The 20,186-nt window shown below is 41.6% G+C and overlaps 1 protein-coding gene across 2 annotated transcripts in view; it reads right to left on the bottom strand.

Annotated features, from left to right (window-relative positions):
- Positions 1–20,186, bottom strand: part of CCSER1 (coiled-coil serine rich protein 1) — a 680,898-nt gene that overhangs the window by 601,182 nt on the left and 59,530 nt on the right. The gene's annotated exons all lie outside the window — the stretch shown is intronic.

Below are 20,186 nucleotides of genomic sequence, written 5' to 3'. Positions count from 1 at the left end.
ATACTTTTAGCCACAACATAATTCTATTTAAGGCAAATGACGGCAACTGAATAGCTATAAAAATTCAGTCTCACAGGGGGCACTATATGAACCGAGTCCAATCTCCCACAACCAAAGTCACTTATGAATGAGCTTAAATCTGAAGTGTATGATCCTGCTGACTTCAGTGGAGATAGTTATGTGCCTTAGGCTAAATACATGCTTAATGCCCCACTGAGACCCTTTCACAGCAAATTCTTGAAGCACCGAACAATTCCTGTTTCCCAAAGGAAAGATGTCTTTTTTCTAAATACTCTTTGATACACTAGTAATGTGTTTCCCACAAACGAGCGAACATGCATATATACAAATGAGCAAGGACATAGAAGAGATCTGAATCTATAATGAACTTTAAAAAAAAAGAAATCAAAGGGATAAGTGGTAAATGTAAAACATGCTGAATCATCCTTGATGCTGACAGGAATTTGAACAGAACAGTAAACGCAGTGACCCAAATCCTGATGAGTATCAAAATTTCAAAATATATTTTTCCAGCAATAAATATAGGGACAATTCATCCCTACACATAATTAGAAAGTAGGCTGTTCTCCAAGGAGTCCTGCCAACTCCAGAATGCCTAACCTATAATTTTTAAATACAACTAGTGTTATTAAATAATCATGGTGATTCTACTCTACAACATAAGAAACAAAATAGCCTATTGGTAGACAGCATTCTCCATTATTATATCAGTAAAAATCTGGCAAACTTAACTAATGTCTCAGTCGTGTGGACTTTTAAGCTTGGATACAAGCAAGACTTACCATCTTTGACTTACAGTTTCAAAATATACTGTTACCTGAAATTAAGAACTAACTGAAGGTTGAAAAGATAAAGGGCTGTCTGCATCATACCTCAATATGAGACTTGAACAAGAATGTAAAGCAGGAAGAAGCCCATCAAAACGCATTTCTTTAATAGAAAGCAAATAGAACTAGAACAAGGCGAGGACTAAAGATTAACAAGTAAGGGTTTTTTGCATGACACCTCTAAAATGAGCTCAACCTGCAAAAGAAGTAACTGATTTTATAGACTAGAGTTGCAATCATAAAAAATACAAATGTCATCTAAGATAACATAGGCTCCTGCATAATCCAGGAAAGTACAGAAAGCTTATTAGGAAAGAGATAAAAGACATGCTAAATGTGACCGTGGGGCAGGGAGCAAAACAACCCCAATTGTATTTGAGAAGAAAGCTACACAACTGAAAGCGTCTTCTTTTACTTACAGTTACAAAATCTAGGAAATTTAAATTCTCACTCTGGAAGAAAGCAGTTTTTCTGTCATCTCCTCTGGCCTCACTGCGCTCCCTTTGCCACCCTTCTAGCACCTGCCACTGAGCTGATTCAGTGGCTCATTATTCCTGTATGCCAAGAGAAGAAATCCTCAGGATCTTTTCTTGCAGGTTAGATAAGAATGCAGGCTGCTGTAAGACTAGATATACCATGTAACATACCTCTCCATCACTTCTTACCCATGCTCTGTGTTTGCTGTGGGGAACAAGGGGAGCAGCGCACACAGCACGCATGCTTGTATTACGCAGAGCTCCTGCTTTACGACCCCTGCAGCCTGACGAACGCACTACTGGATTTCATTCAACCTGCTGATTTGTTTTCAGAATAGAGGGACAGCGTGATACTTCTGCTGGTATCTTCATTTCAAAGTATGTTATTTTTCCCAGAAGCTAAAGGTGAATTTTTCCCACACCGTTTTTCCTTCTTACATCTATTCATTCCTTTTCCCCTTTCTATTTACCCCTGCTATTTACTACCTGTGATATCTCAGTATCAAAGGATCACGGTACAAGATTCCACAAAAACTCAATACAAGGCGACACCTTTTGCCTGGTGAATCTCCTTCCACAGCCAGAACCACCCATTCCAAATGTACAATGATACAGTCACCAGTTTCTCCATGTGAATAACTCCACACAGCTCTGCACAGCCCATCCGTGAACACACGCGTGCTGTATTTGCAAACTGAGGGACTTTGATTGAAAATCCTCAGAACCAGGAGCTATTTGCATTTAATCTAATACACACTGACAAGAAGATGGTTAAGTAACGTATCTATGTCATTCTACCCTAAAAAAACATAATTTACAACAGGTACATTGTGTCAGTTATGTTATATTAAGAAGCATAAAGAATATCTTTTCCTGAACCCCCAATCCTGCAAAAAATCTCCAAACGAGTCAAGCAAACAAATTAAAGATTGAGTAGGGAAGAAAACAATGAAATTGAACCTCAGAAATAGTTATTCCATGTTTTATTCATGGAGAAAATGTATTAGAAATACAGAGGCTTGTCAAAACTATTTTCTGTGAAATTAACAGTTTCAAGAAAAAGCACAAAAATATTACAACACAGCTGTACTTTCATTTTATATACTGCCTGCTTTTCAATCTCCAAATAAGTGTATTTTTACAGTAAATTGCTTTTTTATAAAGAAAAACTTCTGTGAGAAAAAATTGGACAAGTCAGGAAGATCTTGAACAGGTTAATCATGTTGCCTTGGCTTTTCACAGTCAGCAAAATCATGAACTATTATAATAGAGAAGTTTACTACCAATACTTTTTTTTTTTTCTTAAGGGTTTCTCAGGCCCTAGGGCCTCTCCGGTTTCCTTCGCCTTTGCAAAGACACCACTTTAACCCTTCCTCCTAAAAAAAAAAAAAGTGAACTGTGTTTGCGGGGCTGGAAATATTTAGAGAGGGAAGAGAAAATGAGCACGTTATCCATCCTGCAACCAAAAAGCACTACACTCATTTACTATCAATTTTCTCTTTTATTTCTCACCCTTGCAGATTCAGCAGTTACTGTGATACAAAAAAAACCTGTCACTAGTTCTCAAAAGCTGGGTGTGAGGAATTAAAGCATTCAAAACCCTGAAACGGCTCAAAGAAATACCTTTGGTTTGTCAGGTAAGTTTTACATTTATGCACGTACTTTACTGGTACATACATTTATGTACATGCTACCTCCATCGCATACACACAGCACCATGGGCTGAGGGATGCTGCACGGAGCTGTCGCCTCCAGCGGCTCCGGGGCTGGGGACATCTCTCCTGCCCAGCCACGGGGGCTCAGTTGGGAGGTCTGTGCTCCAGCCTGAATGATGCTGCTGCCACTTGCCCGTTTGCAGCTTCAACCAGTAGCAAAAAAGAGCTCTTACACCAGAGACACAAACACTCCCAGGACACTGACGTGGCCAGACACACAGACAGCTGCATACAAGGCGTTGCCTGCAACAGCACCTACGTACAGGACTTGCATGAAATGCAAGCACAGCCAGCCAGGTCCCCCCCTCCTCTTGGGCCAGTGAAGACTGAAGGTCACTAGTAAAAGCACAACCTCCTTCACTCTCTGTATTCGCACACAAATTTGTGTATCCCTCAAGTACCAGCACAGCCCCTCTGTCTGCCTGGCACCTCAGCCCACATCCCAGCCCCTCTTATCTCTTACGATAATCCTCTGCTTTAGCAACTGCCTATTTTTATTGGCAGCTTAAGTGATCTTAACACCATACTACTCACCACAACTAACTGCAACCTGTTTTCCCCAGTATGCAATGCACTGCCTGCAGGAACATGCTGATTTTTCTTTTTTTTTTTTTTTTGTGCAGATGTGAAAGAATTTCAGGTTCACCATTGTTTGTGGTGAAAGAGAAGCTTTTCACCGAGCGAGATTCAAGGAGCTCCCAAGTTACCCATTCATAGAATCACAGAATGGTTGGGGTTGGAAGGGACCTCTGGAGATCATCTAGTCCAAACCCCTGCCAAAGCAGGTTCACCTAGAGCAGGTTGCACAGGGTCATGTCCAGGCAGGTTTTGAATGTCTCCAGAGGACACTACACAGCCTCCCTGTGCAGCCTGTTCCAGTGCTCTGTCACCCTCAAAGTAAAGAAGTTTTTCCTCACATTGAGATGGAACTTCCCATGTTTCAGTTTGTGCCCATTGCCCCTTCTCCTGTCACTGGGCACCACTGGAAAGAGTCCGGCTGCATCTTTTTGACACCCACCCTTATGGTATTTGTAAGCATTGATAAGATCCCTTCTCAGTCTTCTCTTCTCCAGGCTAAACAGACCCAGCTCCCTCAGCCTTTCCTCACAAGAAAGATGCTCCAGTCCTCTCATCATCTTTGTAGCCCTCCACTGGACTCTCTCCAGTAGTTTCTTGTCTTTCTTGAACAGGGGAGCCCAGAACTGAGGAAAACCTCCCTCAGCCTGCTGGCCACACTCTTCCTAATGCACCCCAGGATACCATTGGCCTTCTTGGCCATAAGGGCACATTGTTGGCTCATGGTGAACTTGCTGCCCACCAGGACTCCCAGGTCCTTCTCTGCAGAGCTGCTTTCCAGTAGGTCAACCCCCAACATGTAATGGTGCATGGAGTTATTCCTCCCTAGGTGCAGGACCCTACACTTGCCTTTGTTGAACTTCATGAGGTTCCTCTCCACCCAACTCTCTAGCCTGTCCAGGTCTCCATCAATGGCAGTACAGCCTTCTGGTGTATCGGCCACCCCTCCCAGTTTTGTGTCATCAGCAAACTTGCTGAGGGCACACTCAGTCCCTTCGTCCAGATCATTGATGAATAAGTTGAACAATATTGGACCCAGTACTGACCCCTGAGGAACACCGCTAGCTACAGGCCTCCAACTAGACTCAGCACCGCTGATCACAACCCTCTGAGCTCTGCCATTCTGCCAGTTCTCAGTCCACCTCACTGGCCACTCATCTAACCCACACTTCTTGAACTTTTCTATGAGGATGTTGTGGGAGACAGTGTCAAAAGCCTACTGAAGTCAAGGTAGACAACATCCACTGCTCTCCCCTCATCTACCCAGCCAGTCATGCCACCATAGAAGGCCATCAGATTGGTCAAGCATTACTTCCCCTTGGTGAATCCATGTTGACTACTCCCAATAACCTTCTTTTCCTTCACATGCTTAGAGATGACATCCATTCAGACTATGCTCTTGGAAGTTGAAAAACCTTCATTGGCAATCAACTTTTCACAGACTAATGCATGGTTCAGCAACTCTTTAAATATCAAATTGATAAATGCTTAGTTCTGTGAAAAAAAAAGGAAAATTATACAGATACTTATAGATCCAGTGTAATATCACTTTGTGCATAATTTGCCACTTGCAGATCCATCAGTATATACATTACTCATCCTGCAATAGACCACTTGTTGCTCGTTCTCAAAAGTGCATTCTGAGTATTTTCAACTGCAATCACACATTCCTTTAAATCTTAACTGGAAATAGACTCTCTCTCCTAAAGATGTTACAACATTACGGAAACAAGGGGGGGGAAAAAAAAAAACAAAGCCCAGTAATACTGATGTTATCAGCAAAAGGAGGGTCAAGGAGAGCCTCCACCACTTGCTGAATGAGGAGGGTAGTGCAGTGTCAGGGGATGAGGAAAAGGCAGAGGTGCTCAATGCCTTCTTTGCCTTGGCCTTTAATGTCAAGACCGGTTGTCCTCAGGAGACTCGGCCCCCAGAGCCTGAAGTTAGGGACAGGGGGCTGTGTGAACCTCCCAGGATCCAGGAGGAGACGGTTAGTGACCTGCTGTGCCAGTTGGACACCCACAAGGCTGTGGGCCCGGATGGGATTCACCCCAGAGTAATGAAGGAACTGGCAAATGAACTTGCCAAACCACTCTCTATTACCTACCGGCAGTCCTGGTTAACTGGAGAAGCTCCAGCTGAATGGAAATTAGCAAATGTAACACCCATCTACAAGAAGGGTCGGAAGGACAATCCAGGGAACTATAGGCCTGTCAGCCTGACCTCGGTGCCAGGCAAGGTGATGGAACAGATCATCCTGAGTGCCATTACATGGCACATGCAGGACAATCGGGGCATTGGGGCCAGCCAACATGGATTCATGAAAGGCAGGTCCTGCTCGACCAACCTGGTCTCCTTCTGTGACAAAGTGACCCGCTTAGTAGATGAAGGCAGGGCTGTGGATGTAGTCTATCTAGACTTCAGTAAGGCATTCGACACTGTCTCCCACAGCATCCTCCTAGACAAACTGGCTGCCCAGGGCTTGGATGGGTGGACTCTTAAATGGGTTAAAAACTGGCTGGATGGCCGAGCCCAGAGAGTGGTGGTGAATGGGGCAAAGTCCAACTGGCGGCCGGTCACTAGCGGTGTTCCCCAGGGCTCAGTTCTGGGGCCGGTGCTGTTCAATATCTTTATCGATGATCTAGACGTAGGGATTGTGTGCACCCTCAGCAAATTTGCAGATGACACCAAGCTGGGTGGGAGTGTCGATCTGCTGGAGGGTAGGGAGGCCCTACAGAGGGATGTGGACAGGTTAGATAGATGGGCCGAGACCAACGGCATGAGGTTCAACAAGAACAAGTGCCGGGTCTTACACTTCGGCCACAACAACCCCACACACCGCTACAGGCTGGGGGAAGAGTGGTTAGAAAGCAGCCCGGTGGAAAGAGACCGGGGGGTGCTGATCGACAGCCGGCTAAACATGAGCCAGCAGTGTGCCCAGGTGGCCAAGAAGGCCAATGGCATCCTGGCCTCTATTAGGAATAGTGTAGCCAGCCGGTCTAGGGAAGTGATCGGCCCTCTCTACTCGGCACTGGTGAGGCCGCACCTTGAGTACTGTGTTCAGTTCTGGGCCCCACACTTCAAGAAAGATGTTGAGGTATTGGAGCGAGTCCAGAGGAGGGCGACCAAGCTGGTGAAGGGTCTGGAGGGTCTGACCTACGAGGAACGGCTGAGGGAGCTGGGGTTGTTTAGCCTGGAGAAGAGGAGGCTCCGAGGGGACCTTATTGCAGTCTACAACTACCTGAAGGGAGGTTGTAGTGAAGTGGGAGTTGGCCTCTTCTCCCGGGCAACTAGCGATAGGACAAGAGGACACAGCCTCAAGCTTCGACAGGGGAGGTTCAGGTTGGACATTAGGAAGAATTTCTTTACAGAAAGGGCTATTAGACATTGGAATGGGCTGCCCAGGCAGGTGGTGGAGTCACCATCTCTGGATGTGTTTAAGAAAAGACTGGACATGGCACTTAGTGCCATGGTCTAGTTGACATGGTGGTGTCAGGGCAACGGTTGGACTCGATGATCCCTGAGGTCTCTTCCAACCTGGTTGATTCTGTGATTCTGTGATCCTCAGTAGGCATAGCGAATGCATTGTCTTTTGCAAAAGCTACTGGAGTGGTGGCAAGCAGGCGCTTTGACAAACTTTCATTTTAAAGCTGTTCCCTATAGAAAGGGTTTCATGGAAAAATTTTGAAATCAGGCATGTCAGAAGGAGATGGCCAGGCATTATTCAGTTTAGGTCAGATTGAACAATCCTAAAATAAGCTTAAGTACAGAAGGTAAAACCAGAAAATTTCTTCAAGGTCACCCTTCAGAGTTTATCTCAAATTGTTCCTTTGGCAAACAGAGGAATTTTCTTCCTACAACATACTACAGAAAACTAGCTAAGCTATACAATACAAAAGCACAGGTTTCTCCTGGGGGTCTCCGAGAGGCCAAAACATTCTCAGGAAGCCCACGTATCCCTGATCTACCTCCGAAGCGTTTGCTACCTATTGACAGCCTTCCTAAAGCTGAAACTAGGTTGCAACAAATCTCAGGGCTTACTTACCTGCATGGTATTTATGAACTCCTTCCCCCTCAAGGGAAGTTGGAGGTAAAAATAGAAATAAATATCAACAAAATCCAAACAATATTAAGTATTTGACAGAATCCTCACAGGGACAAAAGAAGGGACAACAGGCTCTCTCTCATCACAAGAGACTCAGGTACAAGACATACAGCAATAAAGTCAACTAATATTTTCAAACACTACATAAACATGACCCAATCTTTGAGCAATGATGGATGGTAGGTACAGTTTTGGAAAGATTTAAAAAGTAATTTATTTTTGACCCCAGGCTTTAGTTGACAAGTATAATAGGCCTTTGTAGTATTTTTTTTCTTCTGTTACAAAGAAACTTGTGTTTTGCTTTGGCATTTTTTCAGCAGAAGGAAAGACAAAAATAACAGGAACAGTAACAGACACATCAGCAACAGCAATGGTAGTGTCTGCTCCACTTCCTGCAACAATGTAGGAAGAGGCACAAAATATAACATAATTGGCCTCTAAAGATTCTAATGACTCCAGTTATTAATGCAGCTTCATCCCAATGGTATCTTAGGTATCTCTCAAACTTTAATGCCAAATCCCCATGAGTACAGGAATACCACTTTCTACATACTACAAGTAAATTAAGTGACTAGCCCACAGTAACACTAGAAATCTGCATCAAAGAGCTCAGCTCAACCCAGGAGACCTAGACTGAAGTTTTAACTATCAGACTGCCCTTCCTTTCTTTACTTAAGAGTGCAGCTACAAGGATCTCAGAGAGAAATACTTCAAAATTTCAAAATCCATCACTAACTTACACTTTCTAGACACATACAGTTTCAGTCTGACCTTGAAGTAGGATCGTTGCAGAAGTTGTATGGAAGGTGAAGTTGTTTTTATAAAAACTGAGTTACAGCTGCTCTGCAGAATAATTGTGAGCTAGTAATTGTTCCTCTTAGTCCCTAAATCTCTTGGTTGTACTCACGGAAAACCAAGAAGAAACAGCATGCTCCTGTCTTAAGTCCTTATCACATTTTGGCAAGACATCCAGTTCAGATTTTTCTAAGCTCACAAAGCAGGACAGAAAAGCAGCACTTGGCACCCTACTTAAACTTTGCCATCTAAAAATGCAGAAGTGCTTTAAATAGGACGGTATGCTTTGATTTGTCATAATGTTTATCATTACATTTATTTTCTGCCTGCAGATATTATTAAAGAAGATGTTTCATCTCAATGTATGTATAAAATCAAAGGAATGAAGAAAGGCAGTATGCCTAATTTAATTACTGTCCTGGTTCTTTCAGTAAATGATGGCTGAGCATACCAATACGAATAAGGATTTGTAACTAAATGTCACACTACAATTATGAAAGAGCAGGAAATTGAGATACAGACTCTGATTCTAATTGCTCCATAACCATACAAATGCATCTCACTTAAAATATTCTTTCATGACGCTGGAGTTCAGGACTGTGCTCTTTTGCCCTTCTTGTCTATTTATGAAGGAAAAACCTCTTGGCATCTAAATTATGGCTGTGATGTTCTGTGATGCTGATCTTCTAAACCGCTCCATTTAACTGAATAGGATTTACAAGCACATATCATTAATAATATTTGTACCAGCCAGAAAGGAATTTAACTTATATTCAACCATTTGAACATATCAGTCCTTACCTTTTCACACCAAAAAAAAAAAAAAAAGCTAAAAATACTAATTTGCTCAGGAAAGTGAGTATTTTCCTTGATCCACTGAGAACACACAGCACAGACCAATTATCTATAACATCTCAGACACATTTTAAACATATTCTGAGGAAAGCACACCTAGAAGCTAGTGTTACATGCCTCTTGCAGGTCATCAACTGGGTTCACTCACAACTCAACTTCTCAGGTAAAATACACTACAAGAGTTTTAGGATAAAGTTAAATTGGTAGCAGTTCTGGGTTGTGGGTTTGTTCCCTCAGTTAAAATTGGAGTAAGATTACACCATTCATTTACATAAATAACAGAACGAAAACAGGACTCCCAATTGAGTACTTTTCCAGAATATGGACCCGGATGCTCCATGATGCTGGAGGACGAACCTTATTATTAGCCTATGATTTCTATTTAGTTTCATTCCAATTTAATACTACCTTCTTCTCTAGTCATTACTACTTCTTCTCCTTACTTTCTGTAACTTAAGCTTCAAGACTCCTAATAACACGCCTAGCCACAAGCATGCAAGGGTTATTTTTGACTAACACAAATGTGCTCTTTTCATTTGATAATGCTACCTATTCTTTCATTGCAAAGCCCACAAAAATCTCTTTCCTCCATGCCCACTGCTCTTTCAGAAGCTGTAGATCACAGTTAGAAGAGTTGAGAAGATGACAAGTTTTATTTCATTTCCCTGGAGACCTTAAGTTACTCCATTACTGTGCCAGATTTATTAAACAATGCTTTGGGGGGGAAATGTGTAGCTTAGTAGAATAGGTCATTCTGAAAATACAAAAATCCCTATGTTTCTAACTTTTCTAGCCATGGAGAAAATAGTTGCATGTCACTCTCCACTCCATACTTCAATGCTATGCTGGAAGTCAGATGTGAAAATCAGGCTGGCCACAGTTCTGGCTTGTGCTGCTGTCCCTTCATACGAAGTTTCATGAAGGAATAGCAGGCGTTTATCAGTGAGCCTTTTCCCTTGCGAAATTAAAAACTAACATGAACTTCCTCCTTTTAATTGTTATTAGGATATCTATATAGTGGTGTAATTAATGTAGTGAAGTCACACATCAGTTTGTTATGTTCATTATTAGTACTGCTTACTTTATTCTCATGGAATCATAGAATCGTTTTGGTTGGAAAGGACTTTTCCAAAATCTGTAGTGACAATGCAAGATGCTACTGAGCTAAATAATCTGTGAAGCTCCTTTTTGGCAGAGACAGAGCTCTTTGTTACCATTACAATCTTTATTTTGTTCAAAACCTTTAAATATAAATGAAACGTTATTACACATTTCAAGCAGAAAACCAAAGGGATGCTGCCCTAGTTCAACCTGATCTGTAACACACACATCCCTAAAGGTGGCATTTTGGAATGGTGAAGCTTTCAAAAGAGCTCAAGGAGTTGAGTCCCCAGTTCTAATTAAAAATCAAAATGTGTCATTGTTTTTAAACACAGAAATATAATTTGCTGCCAACAATACATTCATGAGTAAAGCAAGACATTCAAATTACCTAAGTATCTCTTCTCTAGCTCTAAGCAGTTATCTGACAAAAATACATAGTTAAGATCTTTTTTTCCTATTCTCTATTTTAAGGCAAATTAAAAACACTCAAAAATCTGCTTTCCTTGCATTGACAAACACGAATGGATTACACGTGCACACTTTGTCTCGGAGACAATTTCGGCTTGGGAGCAGGAGGTCTGCTTTGCTAGAAATCTCAGGAAAGACATCCGGCAAGGGGTATTTGCCCCTTCTGAGTTTCTGTGCCAGTGTCACTGTCTCACAAAATGAAATACCATCTACCCAAACAACAGCAGCGCTAGTGCCAGAGCTTGCTGCCCATGCTGTCCTCCATCAAAACTGATGCCGACTTGAGGCTTCTGACAAGAGCCACCCTTTGGCTGGCTGCGGACTGGCCCGGGAGCCAAAGGCACCATGCAGACCCCTCCTTCAGGCAGGCTAACAGCTAATGCTTTTGGTTTCAATGAATCCCAGCTGATCCACTGTAGCTGAGGAGCTGGCTTTCGGTGTTTTTCTGCCAAAACAAGTAGTATAACTTATAAATGCAGCATATTTTTCTATTCCCTTATTACATTTAGAAGATGTTTCACATTTCAAAAGCAAGCAAATTTATTTCTGTTTTACAGTTTGTAACTACCTGTGTTAATGACCCACCACCAGCACTGAATTTTTCTGTACTTTAACAGCATTTGTAATTCTCCCACTCATGGTGAAAAAAAAAAAAAAAAAAAAAAACCCAAAACACCAAAGGGATTTCAGCTCAGCTCAGCACTCCTACCCTCCATTAAAAAATTAATAAAAATAATTAGTACATTTAATTAATAGACACAGGAGGAGCTTCAAACCCACCACAGAATTTTCACTCAGCTTGTTCACCACATTCAAAATAACTCAGTAACTACCTAATTAACATCACTGGGTCATTACACCCACACTTTAGTTTGGCTGGGTACTGATGGCAATTGACCTGCAGGCTATCTGGATTTAAAAGAAATACAATAAAAATTCCTGACTTCTACTTTCTAAAAAACAAGTGCACTGCATTTTTGCTGGTGAGGCTGCTAGTATCTAACATAATTATGTTACTAAAAGATCATAATCTGATATGATGTAATTTAACATTTAAATAAATATGTTTAAGTTGTGCATCCATCTCAAAAACCTTGCCCTCAAAAGTCTGCAAAGCTCATACAGTAATCTCTCAAATTAATAATTTTTTTTTTTAATGAAAAAAAAAATTTTGGTGTTGTGATAATAGTACTCTAGCCCAGTACACTGTTTTGGATCTCACTAACATGCACTAAATAAAAACTACCTAATACAAACACATGACAAAGGTTAGAGCCCACAGTTGCCAATCCCTTCACTGAGATGTGCCTCTCCCTACTCATTACTGACAGTGCTATGCAGACACCATACCACAGCATTACATTTAAAACATACAGAGCATCTATTTAATAACTATTTTTCTACTTTTTTTTTAGGTATACACGGCAAGCATTACATCGTAAGAGTGATACTACTCCATCAGAACTTCACGTGCTCATTCCTTTCAATTATATTAACACAAAGATACACCAAGAACAGGCCCTTCTTTCTCAACATTCACTAATAGAAGAAAATATATATAGGGCACATAAGAGCCATTGCCACCATGTCAAAAGTCATTTTGTCAAGTCACATATACTTTTTTTATTCATAAACCTTGAGCAAGTACCAAAGCATGTATTGCCACATACATAGAATTAAGCACACACTTAAGAAGCTTCTATCAGAGATGGTGTTATGTCAGGTTTGAACAAAATGCGTCCTATCTCTGAAAGTGTTTGGTTTTTTTAAGAGTCAAAAGTATTTAGATGGATGCTAAAGTACACTTTCATATTTCCACTTTTAATTCCTTTTTTTCCAGCAAATAATATAAATAACTTCACTTCTGAAATATGCCCAGTGAAATAACTAGGCTTACACGTCCATTGGATCAGTGCGTCACAGATGAGGCTGAAGCATTAAATCCAAAATGGCTAAAGCTCCAGCCGAAGACAAATCTCTTCTAAAAACTACAGCGAGCTACATTATTCAAAACTATTCGCAAGCATGCGAGCAACAACATGACGGATGCGGCAGGCCAGTCTGGGTACACAGCTAATCAATATCACACTCCTGAATAGTCACTCCGTAGTGTGGAGCCTGATGTGGAGACAACACGCACATGTGCTTAATATTCAGTACCATGAGCAGTCCCCTCGACTTCAGCCAGGCCACTCACTACTGTCCTGGTTTGGCCTAAACCAGGCCGATTTTCCTTTCAGTGATTTTTACTTTCAGCTAAGTCTCCTCTAAGTAACTGCACTTTCTGAAACTAACTACATGTTTTGCAGACAGTGTCTGCTTCCAGGACTGATAACGCTCGAAGTCTGTAGTTATCATTGAGGCACCGGTAGGGATGTTGTGCAGTAAGGCTCTTGCTGTACTTAGTCTTAGAGAAACCAAGGTCACTGCTGAATTCCTCACTGCTTATGAGTGAAGGGCCGAAGGGGGGTTGCAGCTGCAGGGGGGAGCAGACAGGGCAGGTGACCCAAAATTGACCAACGAGGGTATTCCATCCCATACACGTCATTCTCGGTATAAAGGGGGGGGATCACGAGGGTCTAGGGCTCTTTTCTGCTATGGCCGGTGTCCAAGGAGGACTCCGACTGTTTTCCTGCTGCCCCCGATCCCGATCCGTGCATCCCTGAATCCAGCTCTCGACCGTCGCTAGGCCCAGCCTGGGCCTTCCCGGAGCCTGCCCTGCAGTGCCGGTGGTGACGTTGCCGACATCGGGGGAGCTCGATCTTGGTTTTGTATATATATTTGTATATATTTGATTATTCCAATATTATTATTATACTCTTTTCCTTTATTATAGTTTATTAAAACTGTTTTAACTTTCCAACCCGTAAGTCTCTCTCCCTTTTCCCTTTCCCTTTCCCTTCGGGTGGGGGGGGAGGGTTAACAGAGAGCGTCTGCTGCAGGTTTAATAGCCAGCCCAGCTTTAAACCATGACAACTACAAATCCCAGCTACACACGTACATCTTCGTACAAAGACGCAGGGGCACAGGTTTTATTACATCTATGGCAAATAGTTAAGAAATTACAGAAGACCTTGGATAGCTATGCCTTTGTGAACGTTTAGAAAAGGCTACAATTTACTGCAGTTGTGATTTAATGACAACACTAACCATACAAAACCAAGTATTTCATTTTTCAATAGGCTATGGCACAACACCAGCACACAACTCGCCCACATTAATGTGCATTACTTGAATAAATTCCCCACTGCTTATATCACTGAATATAAAGGTATTCCTTATATATTTGAGTAATCAATACTTGGAATCAAGTCAGTCATGTTTCACCAGGGAAAAGGAAAATGAATGAGGTTAAATTAATGCTGTCACTTTTTACAAACCGGCAATGGTTTCCCGCTACAGAAACCACTAACTTCATTATTTTACAACAGGAAATTGACGCTGTAGCATATTTTAAAATTCTAATTTACTTAAGAGTAATAAAAAGGCATCCTCAAGGCTCATCACGTATGTCATATTATGCTTAGTTTTAAACATTCCAGCTTAAGAACAGTATGCAAAAATCTCATAGAATCAAGTTGATTAATATTTTGCATTTGTATGCAGTAGTGCTCTCCACTGAACAAGTACTATATAAATATTATTTTATTAAATTTCAAAGCAATTGTGTTAGGTGGGATAATAAAATGTCTCTATCTTACGTTCTTCATCTTGGCAATACAGCCTTTAAAACAGAAGCAAAAGCAGTAAATTAATGCAGTAAACTCACTTACAAAGAGAAGGTCAGAAATGAGGGAATTCCAGACTTCTAAAGTCGTGCTAAGACTAGCAGGGTACAGAAATCTACATTCAAAGTAGAAGCATCTACATGAGGTTTGCAGGTATCTCCTTATCTTCAATTGTACGGTTAGAGAAAAAGTTAGGGATATTTTTAAATTTTCTAGTACTCATCAGGGTTCATAGTGCCTTTTTGCAGGAACCCCATTTCACGAGGATGCTGCTGGAGGGCAACCAGCTCACTAGGGAAAAGCTGAGAGGACAGAATAAGAACACAAGTAAAAAATGAGTTGCAGTAATAAATAAAAAAAAAATTGCAAACAATGAAAGAAGTAACAGATCTTTGCCTCTTTCTCCTTTCTAGTTCTGCATTTTACTTAATACAGCGTTGCACTTTCCGGAGCAATGTCTCCTTGCCTGCCAATTGGCTCCTAGCTCCTCTTTTAAAACTCACTCCTTAATACCCATTTCTCCCAGAAATCCTTCCAAGAATATCTTATTTTCTATTCATAAATGGTCACTAAAAGTACAGTAGATCAACAGTAGAATAATTTTGTTAAATTATTATTATATTGTCAACTTCAGTAGAAAGGCAAAAAGACATACCCTCACCCTAGCAAATACTACTCTTTTCAACCACAGCAGCTAAAAGCAGAAGGTAGAGTAAATCAGGCCTTAACAAACAATAGTCTCAAAAAATCTGGAGCTCCTAATGGTTAAGAGTCTTTCTCAATTCACCATTAACCAACTCACCAACTGTATTTATTAATTGTGCTACTACACTTCAGAATTGCTGTGTTTCAACGATACAGCTTGTTGCATACAGCCTCCTGACCAAGGAAGAGTTTGCGATATTCAAGTAAAATATGCAATATTAGCCCTTGTATTCATGTGATTTTTCATTTTAGAGATTTTCATAGGCTCTTGAGGAACTTGCCTGATTCATTAGTTATCCCTCCAAAGAAAACGGAATTCTTTTCCAATTACACCTCTTCATATTTCAATGTATTTGTTAAAATACTGAACAGAGCTTCTCTTGGAAGATTTCCCCCTATAATAATTCCCCACAGAATTCCTTATAAAGAGCAAAAATGGGGCACAAGTGAATTGTAATATGGCTCTAGGACCAGTGGCCTTAACCAAATAAATGCTATAATCAGCATCAGTATGTAGAACATCAACAGGATTTTTATTGCACTACAAAAATTCACAGTAGTGTTGATAACTCTGACTCCCAGAAGAGAATCATTTTAAGGTTTCCATGCAAAAAGCAGCATTTTGGGTCATATTTTTATACTGATAAACACCCTCGTTTTGATAACAGATCTAGAAGCACATGCATTAACTCCCAGTTGTCTTCAGTATGACATACATGTGAATGTCAGATATGCAGATCCCTTTCAAGTATTAGAAAAACATAAGGAACTTCACAGAATCACAGAATCACAGAATGTTAGGGATTGGAAGGGACCTCGAAAGATCATCTAGTCCAATCCCCCTGCCGGGGCAGGATTGCCTAGACCATATCACACAGGAACGCGTCCAGGCGGGTTTTGAATGTCTCCAGAGAAGGAGACTCCACAACCTCTCTGGGCAGCCTGTTCCAGTGTTCAGTCACCCTTACAGTAAAGAAGTTTTTCCTCAAATTTAAGTGGAACCTCCTGTGCTCCAGCTTGCACCCATTGCCCCTTGTCCTGTCAAGGGATGTCACTGAGAAGAGCCTGGCTCCATCCTCATGACACTTGCCCTTTACATATTTAGAAACATTAATGAGGTCACCCCTCAGTCTCCTCTTCTCCAAGCTAAAGAGACCCAGCTCCCTCAGCCTCTCCTCATAAGGGAGATGTTCCACCCCCTTAATCATCTTCGTGGCTCTGCGCTGGACTCTCTCTAGCAGTTCCCTGTCCTTCTTGAACTGAGGGGCCCAGAACTGGACACAATATTCCAGATGCGGCCTCACCAGGGCAGAGTAGAGGGGGAGGAGAACCTCTCTCGACCTGCTGACCACACCCCTTCTAATACACCCCAGGATGCCATTGGCCTTCTTGGCCACAAGGGCACACTGCTGGCTCATGGTCATCCTGTTGTCCACTAGGACCCCCAGGTCCCTTTCCCCTACGCTGCTCTCCAACAGCTCTGTCCCCAACTTGTACTCATACATGGGGTTGTTCTTGCCCAGATGCAGGACTCTACACTTGCCCTTGTTATATTTCATTAAATTTCTCCCCGCCCAACTCTCCAGCCTGTCCAGGTCTCTCTGAATGGCTGCGCAGCCTTCCGGCATCTCAGCCACTCCTCCCGGTTTTGTGTCATCAGCGAACTTGCTGACAGCGCACTCTAATCCCTCATCCAAGTCATTAATGAATATATTGAATAGAACTGGTCCCAGAACCGACCCTTGCGGAACTCCGCTAGACACAGACCTCCAACTGGACTCTGTCCCGCTGACCACTACTCTCTGGCTTCTTTCCTTCAGCCAGTTCACAATCCACCTCACTACCCGATCATCCAGACCACACTTCCTCAGTTTAGCTGCGAGGATGCTGTGGGAGACCGTGTCAAACGCTTTACTGAAATCGAGATAGACCACATCCACAGCTTTACCATCATCTATCCACCGGGTAACATCCTCATAAAAGGCTATCAAGTTGGTTGAGCAAGACTTCCCGTTGGTGAAGCCATGTTGACTGCCCCTAATGATCCCCCTATCCTTGATGTGCCTAGAGACAGCACCAAGAACAAGTTGCTCCATCACCTTTCCGGGGATGGAGGTGAGGCTGACCGGTCTATAGTTACCCGGGTCCTCCTTCCTGCCCTTTTTAAAGACTGGAGTGACATTCGCTTTCCTCCAGTCCTCAGGCACCTCTCCTGTTGCCCATGACTTAGCAAAGATGATGGAGAGTGGCCTAGCAATGACTTCCGCCAGCTCCCTCAGCACCTGCGGATGCATCCCATCAGGGCCCATGGATTTATGGACGTCCAGGTTGCTTAATTGGTCCCTGACCCAGCCCTCATCAACCAAGACAGATTCCTCCTCTATCCTGACTTCTTCTGAGGCCGCAGGGGTCCAGGGCTCCTCAGGACAGCTTCCAACAGTATAGACAGAGGCAAAGAAGGCATTCAGCAACTCCGCCTTCTTTTTATCCTCTGTCTCCAGGACCCCCACCTCATTCATCAGTGGGCCTACATTGCCTCTAGTGTTGGCTTTACCTGCAATGTATTTGAAGAAGCCCTTTCTGTTGTCCTTGACCTCTCTTGCAAGGTTTAATTCCAAGGAGGCCTTAGCTTTCCTAGTTGCCTCCCTACATCCTCTGACAACAGACTTATATTCCTCCCAAGTGGCCAGCCCCTCCTTCCACGATCTGTACACCTTCTTCTTCCACTTGAGTTTGCCCAGCAGTTCCCTGTTCAACCATGCAGGTCTCCTGGTACCCTTCCTTGACTTCCTACCTGTTGGGATGCTCTGATCTTGAGCTCGGAAGAAGCAGTCCTTGACTGCTTAAGATCCCTTGTTAGGAATGTAAACAAATATTGCTATAAAACTGCTTAAATATGTAAAGGTGACATAACACAGGGCTGAATCCTATATACGATGGACAGCATGTACCAACAGGGAAGAGGAGGCTCACAAATCTGTACGTCTGGGATTGTCTTGAATGATTTTTGGTGAAGCAAGCCACGGGTAAACTATCAAGCCCATCAACTTAAAGAAGCCTTTACAAAGAGTCCAACAAACTGGCTACTAGCAAATACTATGGAAAATCATGTACTCTTGTTTTCAGGCTAGTCACATACTGAAAGAATCAAATAGCCCCTTGGTTTTATTTAAATTCAATTAGAATAACAAATTCTACCATAACAGGACTGGCTTATCCTCAGTGTGTAATCTGTTGTCTTCTTTATGGAGGGGGCAAGACTAAAGATCTTTTAAAAAACATATATTGCTTCCCAATTATCTGCAATAGCTTATACATGCATGCCCAGAAATATGATCATTTCCAATCTGATAATCTTACAGATGTTCAAAGCTCTGCATTAAACTAGTTGTATGTCTTGAATGTGATTACTTGATCACTTCTGTATTCCAATGCTTATAAAAAAAAATTGCATCAGTAATATTTGATACTGTATTTTAATTGAAGAAGTTTAGAAGAATTCTATTTAGGTATGAATGAAGAGGCCTATTGGAGAAAAGAAACAAGCTCAAAAGTGAAAACACAAAATGGATTGATTTAGAATTACTAAAAAGAATTTTGGTTGAAAAGTTTTAAATCCTGGAAGTGGGCCACAGCTTAAAATAGCAATCAAAAAAACAACCTGTTAAAAATGTTTAGATATCAGTATCTAACTCTAGGGCTTTATGTACTTCAGTGGTATGTAAATGCTAAGAGACACTGAAAATCAAGCCTCTTATCTCAGTATCTTAACATGAATTAAGACGACGACTTACAACTAACCACATCTAACCATTTTGTGCCAGATCCTAACCCAGTATAAAGACATCAGCTTTATTTGATGAAATTGTGTCAACTTATACTGTGGCTCTATCCTTCCAACTGAATGACTCAAAAACAACAGTCACAACTACACAAATCCTATTTTTTTTCAGCTAGAACCAGCACCAAATAAATCAAAGAGTAAACATTAATAAGACTAATACTTTTTTTTTAAAGACAATGTGTATACTGCAATGTGTATTACTGCTCAGAATAGAAAATGTCACCATTCTTAAAAGAGCAATGTAGATCTTTCCATTTTAAAAGCATCTCATTTGCTCCAGATAATGAGCCAAGAGTAGAAAGATTATGTGTCATATCACACTCCACCTTCATTACTTTTCTATCAAGTATAACATCATTCAGGTATTATGATCTTAGCTGTTCCAGAAGCTGCTACAAATCTTTATAATAATATACTAGACATAACTTTTCCATCACTATTAATTCAGTGCTTTATAAATATAAAAAAAGGAGGAAAACACAGGTGAGGCTAAGTGCAACATGTTAGGGAAGTTTACTTATGGAAAATCGTTCTGCCAGTTAATTTGTTTCCAACAGGTTGATGCTAAACACTGATTTCTTACAAAATGTAATGTTTATTTTTGAAGCTTTTTGACGCATGTTTCTTCACTGATGAGTTGACTTTCTGTAACCAGTTAATAGCATTATTCAGTATTGGTTAGAAAGGGCCTTTTCTGTACAGTTAATTTGTTGTGTCCTAGCTCCCAGTAATTTAGGAATCGATGAACATGCACATATTGCTGCTACAATCCTCCATACTCTCTGGCTATGTGGGTGGATGGAGCAAGAGGAGTCAGAAAACAGCAGGTAAAAGAGAATGATAATTACTCCTGCTTAAAAACATGTCACTGCCATAACAGAGTATCACAACAGAGTACAAACTCAGAGCTCTACCAGTGATTGTGTATAAATCTCACGTATGTTTTAAGTCTCTCCAAACCCTGTGGAGT

The sequence above is a fragment of the Nyctibius grandis genome, chromosome 6 (genome assembly GCF_013368605.1).
Source record: "Nyctibius grandis isolate bNycGra1 chromosome 6, bNycGra1.pri, whole genome shotgun sequence".
In the NCBI taxonomy this organism is placed as follows: Eukaryota; Metazoa; Chordata; class Aves; order Nyctibiiformes; family Nyctibiidae; genus Nyctibius; species Nyctibius grandis.
Note: the sequence above shows the minus strand (reverse complement) of the source record. Positions and strands in the feature narration are given on the sequence as shown.